This window comes from Mirounga angustirostris, unplaced genomic scaffold (assembly GCF_029215605.1).
Source record: "Mirounga angustirostris isolate CCGP_5_RB_7025 unplaced genomic scaffold, mMirAng1.0.hap1 SCAF_11, whole genome shotgun sequence".
Taxonomy (NCBI): domain Eukaryota; kingdom Metazoa; phylum Chordata; class Mammalia; order Carnivora; family Phocidae; genus Mirounga; species Mirounga angustirostris.
The window spans coordinates 97,664,535-97,677,000 of record NW_026991719.1 but is presented as its reverse complement, the minus strand read 5'-3'; the positions used below and the strand labels follow the sequence as shown (position 1 = coordinate 97,677,000).

The 12,466-nt window shown below is 40.5% G+C and overlaps 1 long non-coding RNA gene and 1 other non-coding gene across 3 annotated transcripts in view; both read right to left on the bottom strand.

The window, feature by feature from the left end:
- Positions 1-12,466, bottom strand: part of LOC123849247 (uncharacterized) — a 73,578-nt gene that overhangs the window by 40,264 nt on the left and 20,848 nt on the right. The window lies entirely within an intron of this gene.
- Positions 593-699, bottom strand: LOC123851353 (U6 spliceosomal RNA). Its single transcript, XR_006792553.1, has one exon. It is a non-coding gene; the product is annotated as a U6 spliceosomal RNA (small nuclear RNA).

Genomic DNA, 12,466 nt, shown 5'->3' with positions numbered 1-12,466 from the left:
CTTCTCTTTAATGAAAATGATAGCTAATGGTTTTTTCCCTCCACTCTACTCTTTTTTTCTATATTTATTTATTTATTTTTATTTTTTATTTTTATTTTTATTTTTTTAAGATTTTATTTATTTATTTGACAGAGAGAGACACAGAGAGAGAGGAAACACAAGCAGGGGGAGTGGGAGAGGGAGAAGCAGGCCTCCCGTGGAGCAGGGAACCCGATGCGGGGCTCGATCCCAGGACCCTGGGACCATGACCTGAGCCGAAGGTAAGATGCTTAACGGCTGAGCCACTCCGGCGCCCCTCTATATTTATTTTTTATAATTTTTTTATTATGTTATGTCACCATACAGTACATCATTAGTTTTTGATGTAGTGTTCCATGATTCACTGTTTGCATATAACACCCAATGCTCCATGCAATACATGCCCTCCTTAATACCCATCACTGGGCTCACCCATCCCCCCCACCCCCCCTTCCCTCTAAAACCCTCAGTTTGATTCCCAGAGTCCATAGTCTCTCATGGTTCATCTCCCCCTCTGATTCCACCCCCCTTCATTTTTCCCTTCCTTCTCCTAATGTCCTCCATGCTATTCCTAAAAAATATGGAACACTTCAAGAATTTCCATGTCATCCTTCCACAGGAGCCATGCTAATCTTCTCTGTATCCTTCCAATTTTAGTATATGTGCTGCCGAAGCGAGCACTACTCTTTTTTAAGATTTTATTTATTTGTTTGTCAGAGAGAGAGAGCACAAGCAGAGGGAGCAGCATGCAGAGGGAGAAGCGGACTCCCCACTAAGCAAGGAACCTGATGAGGGACTCAATCCCAGGACCCTGGGATCATGACCTGAGCCGAAGGCAGACGCTTAACCAACTAAGCCACCCAGGCGTCCCTCTCCACTCTACTTTCTATAATCAATCAGTGTTTTAATGTTTGTATGTTCTTTTTTTTTAAAAGATTTATTTATTTATTTGACAGAGAGAGACACAGCGAGAGAGGGAACACAAGCAGGGGGAGTGGGAGAGGGAGAAGCAGGCTCCCCGCAGAGCAGGGAGCCCGATGCGGGGCTCGATCCCAGGACCCTGGGATCATGACCTGAGCCGAAGGCAGACGCTTAACGACTGAGCCACCAGGTGCCCCAATGTTTGCATGTTCTTTAAAAGATTTAGAAGTGATTCATTATTGAATGAATATGTAAACATGTATGTAAACATGGTAGTACATGTTTGTAACATGGTAGTACAGCCATTATTTTCATACAAAAATATAAACAGTATTTTTTAAAGTAAAACAAAAGAGCACATAAGGGGGTCTGGAGGTTGGGCAAAATGTTTGAGGAAAATTAAGAGGTATATGTTTTTACTTGTAAAATGGATAAGTCACAGGGATTAAAGGTACAGCATGGAGAATATAGTCAATAATATTATAATAACTTTGTATGGTGATAGATGGTAACTACACTACTATGGTGAGCACTTAGTAATGTATAGAATTGTCAAATCACTAGGTTATAGGCCTAGGCCTATATATATATTGTATATAAATATTTTATATACCTAATATATTATGTATATAAAAAAAGACTATGAAGAAGCCAAAACATCAACAAAACCCAGCATGTTACTGGACATTTTAAGTTATAACCTGTCAATCTGTCTTTTAATAAGGATGAATAACATACATTTATTATGATTTATAAAATAATCGCTTTCTTTTTTTTTTTTAATAATCGCTTTCTTTTAAAAAAAAAGCACATAAGGAAGAAATTCCATCACTCTTATTAGGAATATTTAGTAACACAGATACTGACGACTATGAGGAAAAGTACTAGTATGTAAAGTAATCTCCAGAGTAGGAAGAAACCTAGACCTTTTTGCTCCTAATAACACCAATCCACACCCCAACAATGATGATTACTTTAACCCTTTTGACCCTGGTAAATTTTAACTTACTAGAAACCAGACCTATGAAAATAGACAAAACTACAACAAATGAAAATATAGAACCGATCAGAATCACTGATGAGAGAGCTTATACTAGACAAGAAATGACAAAAATTAGAATAGAATTCCAACAAACTGATTTTAACACAGAAACCCAGTGGCTACTACATTTATAGTCCAAAAGAGGACACAACCTGATCCTCACAGGAGCAGAAACCGAAACTCAGACCCATTACCACTGATGCTAAATTTAATGAACACCTTAGAGCATTTGGGAAAAAGTATATTAATATACAAAGATCTCTGACTGGACAGCAGCAACCTGGAGATTAACATGACCTATACCTAATACATTACCCCATAAAACATCTCAATGAAAAACAGCAGGGGAAGCTACTAATGTAATGAGATTAGGACCATTAACTACGATTTATGATAGGGGACAGACACCCTCACTACTACACACAGTAGCAAAAGAATCAATTTATTTTTTTTTTTAAGATTTTATTTATTTATTTGACAGAGAGAGAGACAGCGAGAGAGGGAACAGAAGCAGGGGGAGTGGGAGAGGGAGAAGCAGGCTTCCCGCCGAGCAAGGAGCCCGATGCGGGGCTGGATCCCAGGACCCTGGGATCATGACCCGAACCTAAGGCAGACACTCAACAACTTAGCCACCCAGGCGCCCCACAAGAGAATCAATTTAAAAGGTCATTTTAACAGCTGCACCTCCACAGGATAGAACAGCACTATTTACAGTATTTGAAAGTGCCAGAAATACAGGAGACCTTTAATCCAAATAAGAACCCCAGAAACTATTTATAGCGGCAGAAAGATGGAAACACCCATTTTTGGGGGGAAATAGACCAACAGAAAATAAACCAACATGTAGACCCATGAATCCATTTATTGTAAATACTACCCCATTATAAAACCTAGTCCCATAAATAGACATGCCACTGACAGGTGAAAGGCAGAAAGCCCCATGAGCCCCATACAGGGACTCCATCTCTTTGCCCAAATCAGAGACAATTATCCCTGTTACAGTGCCCATATCTATAAAACGCCTTTTATAAATAAAAATATTACATATACTACTATGCTGTTAGATGCAGGGTCTCAAGTAACAATGATACAAGGATAACCTACTAATTTAGAAAACTTTACCAATCAAAGAGACTAATTGAAGGATTAGGAGGAAAATTAATCCCATGGGACATGGGTACATACACTCTTAACTAACGATATACCACCCATAAGGACAAATGCCTTGTAGGGCCCAATTTAGAAAACATTCTTGAAATAAATGTAATAATACAAGATGTAAACAACAAAGATATAACCATTCCACAGAATACCTTAGCTATACCAAAATGAACTGCAATTAAACAGCCCACCCCATTTATTTATTTTTATTTTTATTTATTTGAGTGAGAGAGAGTGAGAGAGAGAGCACAAGCAGGGGGGAGCGGCAGGCAGAGGGAGAAGCAGGCTCCCTGCTGAGCAGGGGGCCCGATGTGGGACTTGATCCCAGGACCCTGGGATCATGACCTGAGCCAAAGGCAGTTGCTTAACCAACTGAGCCACCCAGGCACCCTGCTCACCCCATTTAAAATAACAAATATACCCCACTATAATCTTAAGGGAGGACATATTCAAGTTAAGAACCAAATTCAGGAACTATTATAGGAACAAATTATTGTTCCTACTATTTTCACCCAATCTTGCCTGTTAAAAAGCTAGATGGATCACACAGATTTACAGTAAATTATAGGAATTTAAACAGACACCCTCCCAAAATTGAGGGAACACTCCCAAACATAGGCACTATCACAAACTACAGCACCACTGGATCCGGAACTTAATATACAGTGATAGACTTATCTGACATTTTCTTTGCTATTCCAATTGATGAGGAAGATCAACCCATGACTGCATTCACATGGGAAGGCAGACAATATCAGTTTACTATGTTACCACAAGGATACCTTAACAATCCAACAAAACCCCACCACCTTCTAACACAAGACATCCAGGCCTTTCAGGAAAACACAACACATAAACAAACCATTATTTCCTCTATTAATGACATCCTTATTTATGGTAATAACGTGGAAGAACAGATTAAGGTCAAAATTGGGTGAATTGAATTCCTTACACTCAGAGGATGGACAATTAACCCACGTAAGGTCCACAGACCCCACACTACAGTAAAATTTCTAGACATAATTTGGTTCTCTGAAGGTAGAAAAATACCAAACCCAGTCATGAACAAGATAAACTACATAACATCTCCTACCACAAAAGAAGCTCATAAACTGGTAAGACTGTTTGGATATTGGAAACACCACATACTACATGTAGGGATGATATGAAAACCTATCTATGATATAACTAGGAAGAATAGGGAAGTTAGATGGACAGAGACTCAAGAGGTAGCCTTGGGGCGCCTGGGTGGCTCAGTCAGTTAAGCGTCTGCCTTTGGCTCGGGTCATGATCCCAGGGTCCTGGGACCGAGCCCCGCATCGGGTTCCCTGCTCAGCGGAGAGCCTGCTTCTCTCTCTCCGTCTGCCTGCCGCTCCCCCTGCTTGTGCACTCTTTCTTTTTCTGTCAAATAAATAAATAAAATATTAATAAATAAATAAATAAATAAATAAATAAAAGAGGTAGCCTTGACTTACTTGAAAAATGCTATCAGATTTAATACATTTTATTAAATGTATTAATACTTTTAATACATTGGCACTTAAAAAAGAATATGATGTTGGGTTACCACACTTTTGCAGTTCTCCAATATCAAAAGTAAGAATAGAGCCCATAGGCTATAGAGAGCCCCCTTAAGAGAAAAGAAAAACATGTTCTTAAGGATATGCTAGTAGGGGGCGCCTGGGTGGCTCAGTCCTTAAGTGTCTGCCTTTGGCTCAGGTCGATCCCAGGGTCCTGGGATCAAGCACCACATCGGGCTCCCTGCTCGGCGGGAAGCCTGCTTCTCCCTCTCCCACTCCCCCTGCTTGTGTTCTCTCTCTCGCTGTGTCTCTCTCTGTCAAATAAATAAATAAAATCTTAAAAAAAAAAAAAAAGGATATGCTAGTAGAACGGACCAAATTACATTTATTACTGCTAGATGTTTGCATGAACCTGTGTTACGAGTAGCCATGACCATGGCCTCCATGCTTCCTCAACCAGTTATATGTAATATGGGAAATTGGACCATGATAGTATGCTCTAAGCCAAACCACACCCCAACCTATTGCAGTCAAGAAAAAAGTAAGGAACACAACATGATGGGATGTGTAAAAATAAAAGATAATGAATATGACAATAAAAGGTAAAAGATATTATTCAAGGTCAATAGAAGATATACAAACTATTAAAGTAACCAGAGAGGGGCGCCTGGGTAGCTCAGTTGGTTAAGTGTCCTTCTCTTGGTTCTCTTGGTCAAGCCCTGCATCTGGCTCTGCACCCGGCAGGGAGTCTGCTTGAGATTCTCTCTCCCTCTGCTCTTCCCACCACTCTCTTTCTAAAATAAACAAATAAATCTTTTAGAAAATAAAATAAGGGCGCCTGGGTGGCTCAGTCCGTTAAGTGTCTGCCTTCGGTTCCGATCATGATCCCAAGCTCCTGGGATCGAGCCCCACATCAGGCTCCCTGCTCCACAGGGAGCCTGCTTCTCCTCCCTCTCCTGCTGCTTGTGTGCTCTCTCTCTCTCTGTGTCAAATAAATAAATAAAATCTTTAAAAAATAAAATAAAATAAAATAACCAGAGAGAAAATGGCCGTGAATAGGTGGACCCTAGGGACACCTCCTGTTGCAAGTACATCTAGATAACTATCAAATCATCCTAAATATCCCTGAAATCGACCTGAAGACTGGCAGAAATAACTCCACAACTAAAAGTAGAGAAGAGGACACATCGAAGATGGTAGGAAGCGTGGAGATGTGGTTTGGGAGAGAAACAGATCGTGGCCACTGTGGTGGGGAAAGAGCCAGAGTCGCAGAGAAGGGTAAGAGACAGACTAGCACACAAGGGAGTACACAGGGAAAATGACTCTCCATAGCAATTGGCCTGGAAAGCAAAAGGGGCCAATTTCTTGAGTTCTTGGAACTAGCAGGGCTTAAAGCCTGCACTTTTAAAGGTCAGCGGGCTTGGCTCAGATGGAGCACAGAGGACTAGAGCACGGAGGACGCTGCACTGCTCTTGGAGAGAAGGCAGGGCAAAGAGCCCACACACATATAGTGCAGAAACAGCAATCTGAAGAGCGCCTGGGGCACACAGTGGGAGGTCATCTGCTCATCTTGAGGCAAGTCCCAGAGAGGCAGCAGAGAGGCAGCATTCACGCAGAGACCCCTCCAGGAACAAAGGAGCTGGCACATGCCATTCCCCTCCCCTGTCCCTCAGCATAAACGAAGAGCCACCTGTAGGAACCAGGGCAGTGCTGACACTTGCTATCTGACTCACTTCCACCAAGTTCCCCACCCCATGCTATGGTGGAACCTCTCTTCCCAGACATGATTCCTCAGTGCCAGTGCGGTGGGACCCCACCCCCAAATGACTGACCCAAACCCCTGCCACCGCCATGTCTCCTGACCTGGGAGTACTGTGGAACTTCATTTCCGGTAGCAGTGGTGACTGGTCTTACTTCACAAGTGGACCAGAGCACACCTGGTTAAAATGCACCACATTCAGACCAAACACTGCCCACCACAGGCAAAGAGCCTCTGCAGACTGTTGGCCTGCAGGATAAGGCAGCCAGGATAAAACAGCAGAGCACATGGAGCACACACTGGAGACACTTCCAGAAGCACCAAGCCCTGGGGAACAGGGGACACTACACAGCAGGGCACTACAGGACCTGTTCTTCATAAGGTCATTATCCTCAGATACAGGAGATGGAGCTGACTTAACATAGAAACAGGCACAGAGACTTAGACAAAACGAGAAGACAAAAATTTGTCCCAAATGAAAGAACAGGACAAGGCCACAGCTGGACATCTAAGTGAAACAGATGTAACATGGACGATGGAGTACTGAAAGCAATGATAATAAGGATACTCACCAGACTTGAGAAAAGAGTAGAAGACATCAGTGAGACACTTAACACAGACATAAAAAAGAACCAGAGATGAATAGTGCAATAAACAAGATTAGAAACATGCTTGGGGCACCTGGGTGGCTGAGTCGTTAAGCGTCTGCCTTTGGCTCAGGTCATGATCCCAGGGCCCTGGGATCGAGCCCCACATTGGGCTCTCTGCTCTGCGGGAAGCCTGCTTCTCCCTCTCCCACTCCCCCTGCTTGTGTTCCCTCTCTCGCTGTCTCTCTCTCTGTCAAATAAATAAATAAAATATTTTTTAAAAAAAGAAAGAAGGAAAGAAACATGCTTGATGCAATGAACAGCAGGCTGGAAGGAAAACAAATTAATGATTTAGGAGACAGAATAATGGAAAGTAAGCAAGCTAAATAAAGGAGAAAAGAATTATGCAAAACAAGAACATACTTAGGGAAATCAGTGACTCCATTAAATGTACTAACATTCATATTACAGGAGTTCCAGATGAAGAAGAGAAAAGGGGGCTTGGGGCACCTGGCTGGCTCATTTGGTGGAGTGTAAGACTCTTGATCTTGCAGTTGTAGGTTTGAGCCCCACACTGGGTATTGAGATTACTTAAAAAATAAAATAGAATCTTTAAAAACGGGGGCGGGTGCCTGAGTGGCTCAGTAGGTTAAGCGTCTGCCTTTGGCTCAGGTCATGTTCTGCCTTTGGCTCAGGTCATGATCCCAGAGTCCCAGGATCAAGCCCCACCTGGGCTTCCTGATCAGCAGGAGTCTGCTTCTCCCTCTGACCCTCCCCTCTCTCATGCTCTCTCACTCTCTCAAACAAATAAATATTTTTTAAAATAATAAAAATAAAAAGAGAGAGAGAAAGGGGCAGAAAACTTTTTAAGGATATAATAGCTGAAAACTTCCCTAATCTGAGAAAGGAAACAGATATTCAAATCCAAGAGGCACAGAGAACTCCCAACAAAATCAACAAAAGCAGATATATACCAAGACATTATAACCGAACTGGCAAAATACAGTGATAAAGAAAACATGTTAAAAAGGAGCAAGACAAAAGAAAACAGTAACATACAAGGAAAACCCCACAAGGCCATCAGGGGATTTTTCAGCAGAAACTTTCCAGACCAAAAAGGAGTGGGATGATATATTCAAAATGCTGAATGGGAAAAATCTGCAGCCAAGAATACTCTATCCAGTAGGACAATCATTCAGAATAGAAATAGAGGTACTTTCCCAGACAAACAAAAACTAAAGGAGTTCATGACCACTAAACCAGCCCTGCAAGAAATATCAAAGGGAACTCTCTAAGTGGAAAGGAAAAACCAAAAAAATGACACTATGAAGGCAGGAAACAAAAAAGCAGTAAAAATGAATATTTCTGTAAAAATATCATCAAGGAACTCATAAAATAAAAGGATTTAAAATATGACACCATATACCTAAAATGTGGGGAGGAGAGGAGTAAAGAATTGGTTGAAACTGAAATGACCATCAATTTAATATACACTGCTATATGCAGAAGATATTATATATAAACATAATGGCAACCACAGGTCAAAAACCGCTAATAAATATGCTAAGAAGAAAGAGAAAGAAATTCAAATATATCACTAAAGAAAACCAGCAAACCATGAAAAAGAAAGGATCAGAGAAAATCTTCAAAGTAACCACAAAACAAGTAATAAAATGGCAATAAGTACTTAACTATTAATACTTTCTTTGAATGTAAAGGGACTAAATGCTCCAATCAAAGAACATAAAGTGACAGAATGAATAAAAAACATGACCCAGGTGTGCCTGGGTAGCTCAGTTAGTTAAGCATCTGACTCTTGGTTTCGGCTCAGGTTCATGATCTCAGGGTTGTGAAATCGAACCTCATGTCAGGCTCCACGCTCAGCACAGAGTCTGCTTGATATTGTTGCTCTCTCCCCCAATATATAAATAAAATCTTAAAAAAAAACACGACCCATCTAGGATACAGCCTTAATAAGCAACATCAGGAAGAGAGAGGAAGATGATGGCAGAGTAAGAGGACCCTAAGCTCACCTCATCCCACGAACACAATGAGGTAACTATCAAATCATCCTAAATACCCTAGAAATCGACCTGAAGATTGACAGAACAAACTCCAAAAGTAAAGACAGAAGAGGCCACATCAAAGTAAAAACAAAAACAAAAATCAGACCCACCTATATGCTACTTACAAAAGAGTCACTGTGGACATAAAGACACCTGGAGATTGAAAGTAAGGAGATGGAGAAACATCTATCATACAAACAGATGTCAAAAAAAAGCGAGAGTAGCAATACTGATATCAGACAAAATAGACTTTAAAACAAAGACTGTAACAAAAGACAAAGAAGGGCACTATATAATCATAAAGGAGACAATCCAACAAGATATAACAATTATAAATGTTTATGCACCCAACATGGGAGCACACAAATATATAAAACTGTTCATAACAAACATAAAGGAACTAATTGGTAGTAATATAATAAAAATAGGGGACTTTAACACCCCACTTACATCAATGGACAGATCATCTAAACAGAACATCAACAAGGAAACAATGGCTTTGAGTGACACAGTAGACCAGATGGATTTAACAGATATATTCAAAACATTCCATCCTAAAAAGCAGAATACACATTCTTTCCAAGTGCACACAATAACATTCTCAAGACTAGATCACATACAGGCCACAAAACAACTTCAACAAATTCAAGATAGAAATTATATCATGCACCTTTTCTGACCACAATGTTATGAAACTAGAAGTCAACCACAAGAAAAAAATCTGGAAAGCCCACAAATACATGGAGGTCAGATAGCATGCTTCTGGGAGCTTGGCTGGCTCAGTCAGAAGAGCATGTGACTCTTGATCTCAGGGTCATGAGTTCGAGCCCCACACCGGGTGTGGACATTACGAAAAATAAATAAATAAAACTTAAATAAATAACATGCTACTAAACAATGAATGGGTTAAATAGGAAATAAAGGAAGAAAATTAAAAAGTACATGGAAACAAATGAAAATGAAAACACAACAGTCCAAAACTTTTAGGATGCAACAAAAGCAGTTTTAAGAGGGACATTTATACCAATACAGACCTATATCAAGAAGCAAGAAAAAGGGCGCCTAGGTGGCAGAGTCGGTTAAGCATCTGACTCTTGATTTCAGCTCAGGTCATGATCTCAGGGTTGTGGGATCAAGCCCCCCATTGGGCTCCGTGTGCTCAATGGGGAGTCTGCTTGAGATTTTTTCCCTCTACCCCTGCCCCTGGTCACGTGCACTCCCTCCCCCCTCAAATAAATAAATAAATCTTTAAAAATATGTATATTTAAAAAAAATCAAGAAAAATCTCAAATGAACAACCTAACCATACACCTAAAGGAGCTAGAAAAGAACAATATACAAAACCTGAAACCAGCAGAATGAAGGAAGTAATAGACATTAGGGCAGAAATAAATGATACAGAAACTAAAAAAAACCTTAAATATTAAACAGATCAATGAAACCAGGAGCTGGTTCTTCTTTGTCTTTTTCCTTTTTTTTTTTTTTTAAGATTTTATTTATTTATTTGAGACAGAGAGAATGAGAGACAGAGAGCATGAGAGGGAAGAGGGTCAGAGGGAGAAATAGACTCCCTGCCGAGCAGGGAGCCCGATGCGGGACTCGATCCCGGGACTCCAGGATCATGACCTGAGCCAAAGGCAGTCGCTTAACCAACTGAGCCACCCAGGCGCCCTTTTTCCTTTTTTTAAAGATTTATTAATTTATTTGAAAGAGAGAGAGAGGACAACTAGGGGGAGGGGCAGGAGGAGAGAATCTTTAAGCAGACTCCCCACTGAGTGTGGAGTCTGACGCTGGGCTTGATCTCACAACCCATGAGATCATGACCTGAGCCAAAACCAAGAGTCAGACGCTTAATTGACTGACAAATGCAGGCACCCCCAAGAGCTGGTTCTTTGAAAAAAAAAAAAAATCAATAAAATTGATAAACCTCTAGCCAGACTTATCGAGAAAAAAAGGGACCCAAGTAAATAAAAACACAAAAGAGAAAGGAGAAATAACAACCAACCCCATAAAAATACAAAGGATTGTAAGAGATTATGAAAAACTATATGCCAACATGTTGGACAACTTAGAACAAATGGATAAATACCTAGAAACATATAAACTACCAAAACTAGGGGCGCCTGGGTGGCTCAGTTGGTTAAGCGACTGCCTTCGGCTCAGGTCATGATCCTGGAGTCCCGGGATCGAGTCCCGCATCGGGCTTCCTGCTCGGCAGGGAGTCTGCTGCTCCCTCTGACCCTCCTCCCTCTCATGCTCTGTCTCTCATTCTCTCTCTCTCAAATAAATAAATAAAATCTTAAAAAAAAAAAAAAACTACCAAAACTAAAACAGGAAGAAACAGAATATATAAACAGACCAATAACCAGCAAAGTAATTTAATAACTAATCCAAAAACTCCCAACAAACAAAATTCCAGGACCAGACGTCTTCACATGCAAATTCTACCAAACATTTAAAGAGTTCATACCTGTTCTTAAACTATTCCAAAAATTAGAAAAAGAAAAGAAAACTTCCAAATTCCTTCTATGGGGCCAGCATTACCCTGATACAAAAACAAGATAAAGACACCACTAAAAAGAGAACTAAAAGCCAATTCCTCTAATAAATATAGATAAAAAAATTTTCAACAAAGTACGACCAAACCGAATCCAACAATACCTTAAAAAAATCATTCACGGGCGCCTGGGTGGCTCAATTGGTTAAGCGACTACCTTCAGCTCAGGTCATGATCCTGGAGTCTCGGGATCGAGTCCCGCGTCGGGCTCCCTGCTCAGCAGGGAGTCTGCTTCTCCCTCTCCCGCTCCCCCATCTTGTGCTCTCTCTCTCTCTCTCACTCTCTCTCTCAAATAAATAAAGAAAATCTTTAAAAAAATAAAAATCATTCACTATGATTAAGTGGGATTTATTCCTGGGCTGCAAGGGTGGTTCAATATATACACAAATCAGTCAAGATGATACATCACATCAATTGGAAAAAGGGTATGAACCATATACTCATTTAAATAGACACAGAAAAAGCACTGGACAAAGTACAACATCCATTCATGATAAAAACCCTCAACAAACTAGGTTTACAGGGAACAAACCTTAACATAATAAAGGCCATGTATGAAAAACCCACCACTAACATCATCCCTAATAAGAAAAGCTGAGAGCTTTTCACCTAAGGTCAGGAACAAGACATGCATGTCCACTCTCACCACTTTTATTCAAAATAGTACAGGAAGTCCTAGTGACAGCAATCAGACAAGAACAGTAAGTAAAAGGCATCCAAATCAGTAAGGAAGACGTAAAAGTTTCCATATTTGTTGATGATAATACTATATATAGAAAACCCAAAAAACTCCACCAAGAAACAGCTAGAAATGATAAACGAATTCAGTAAAGTC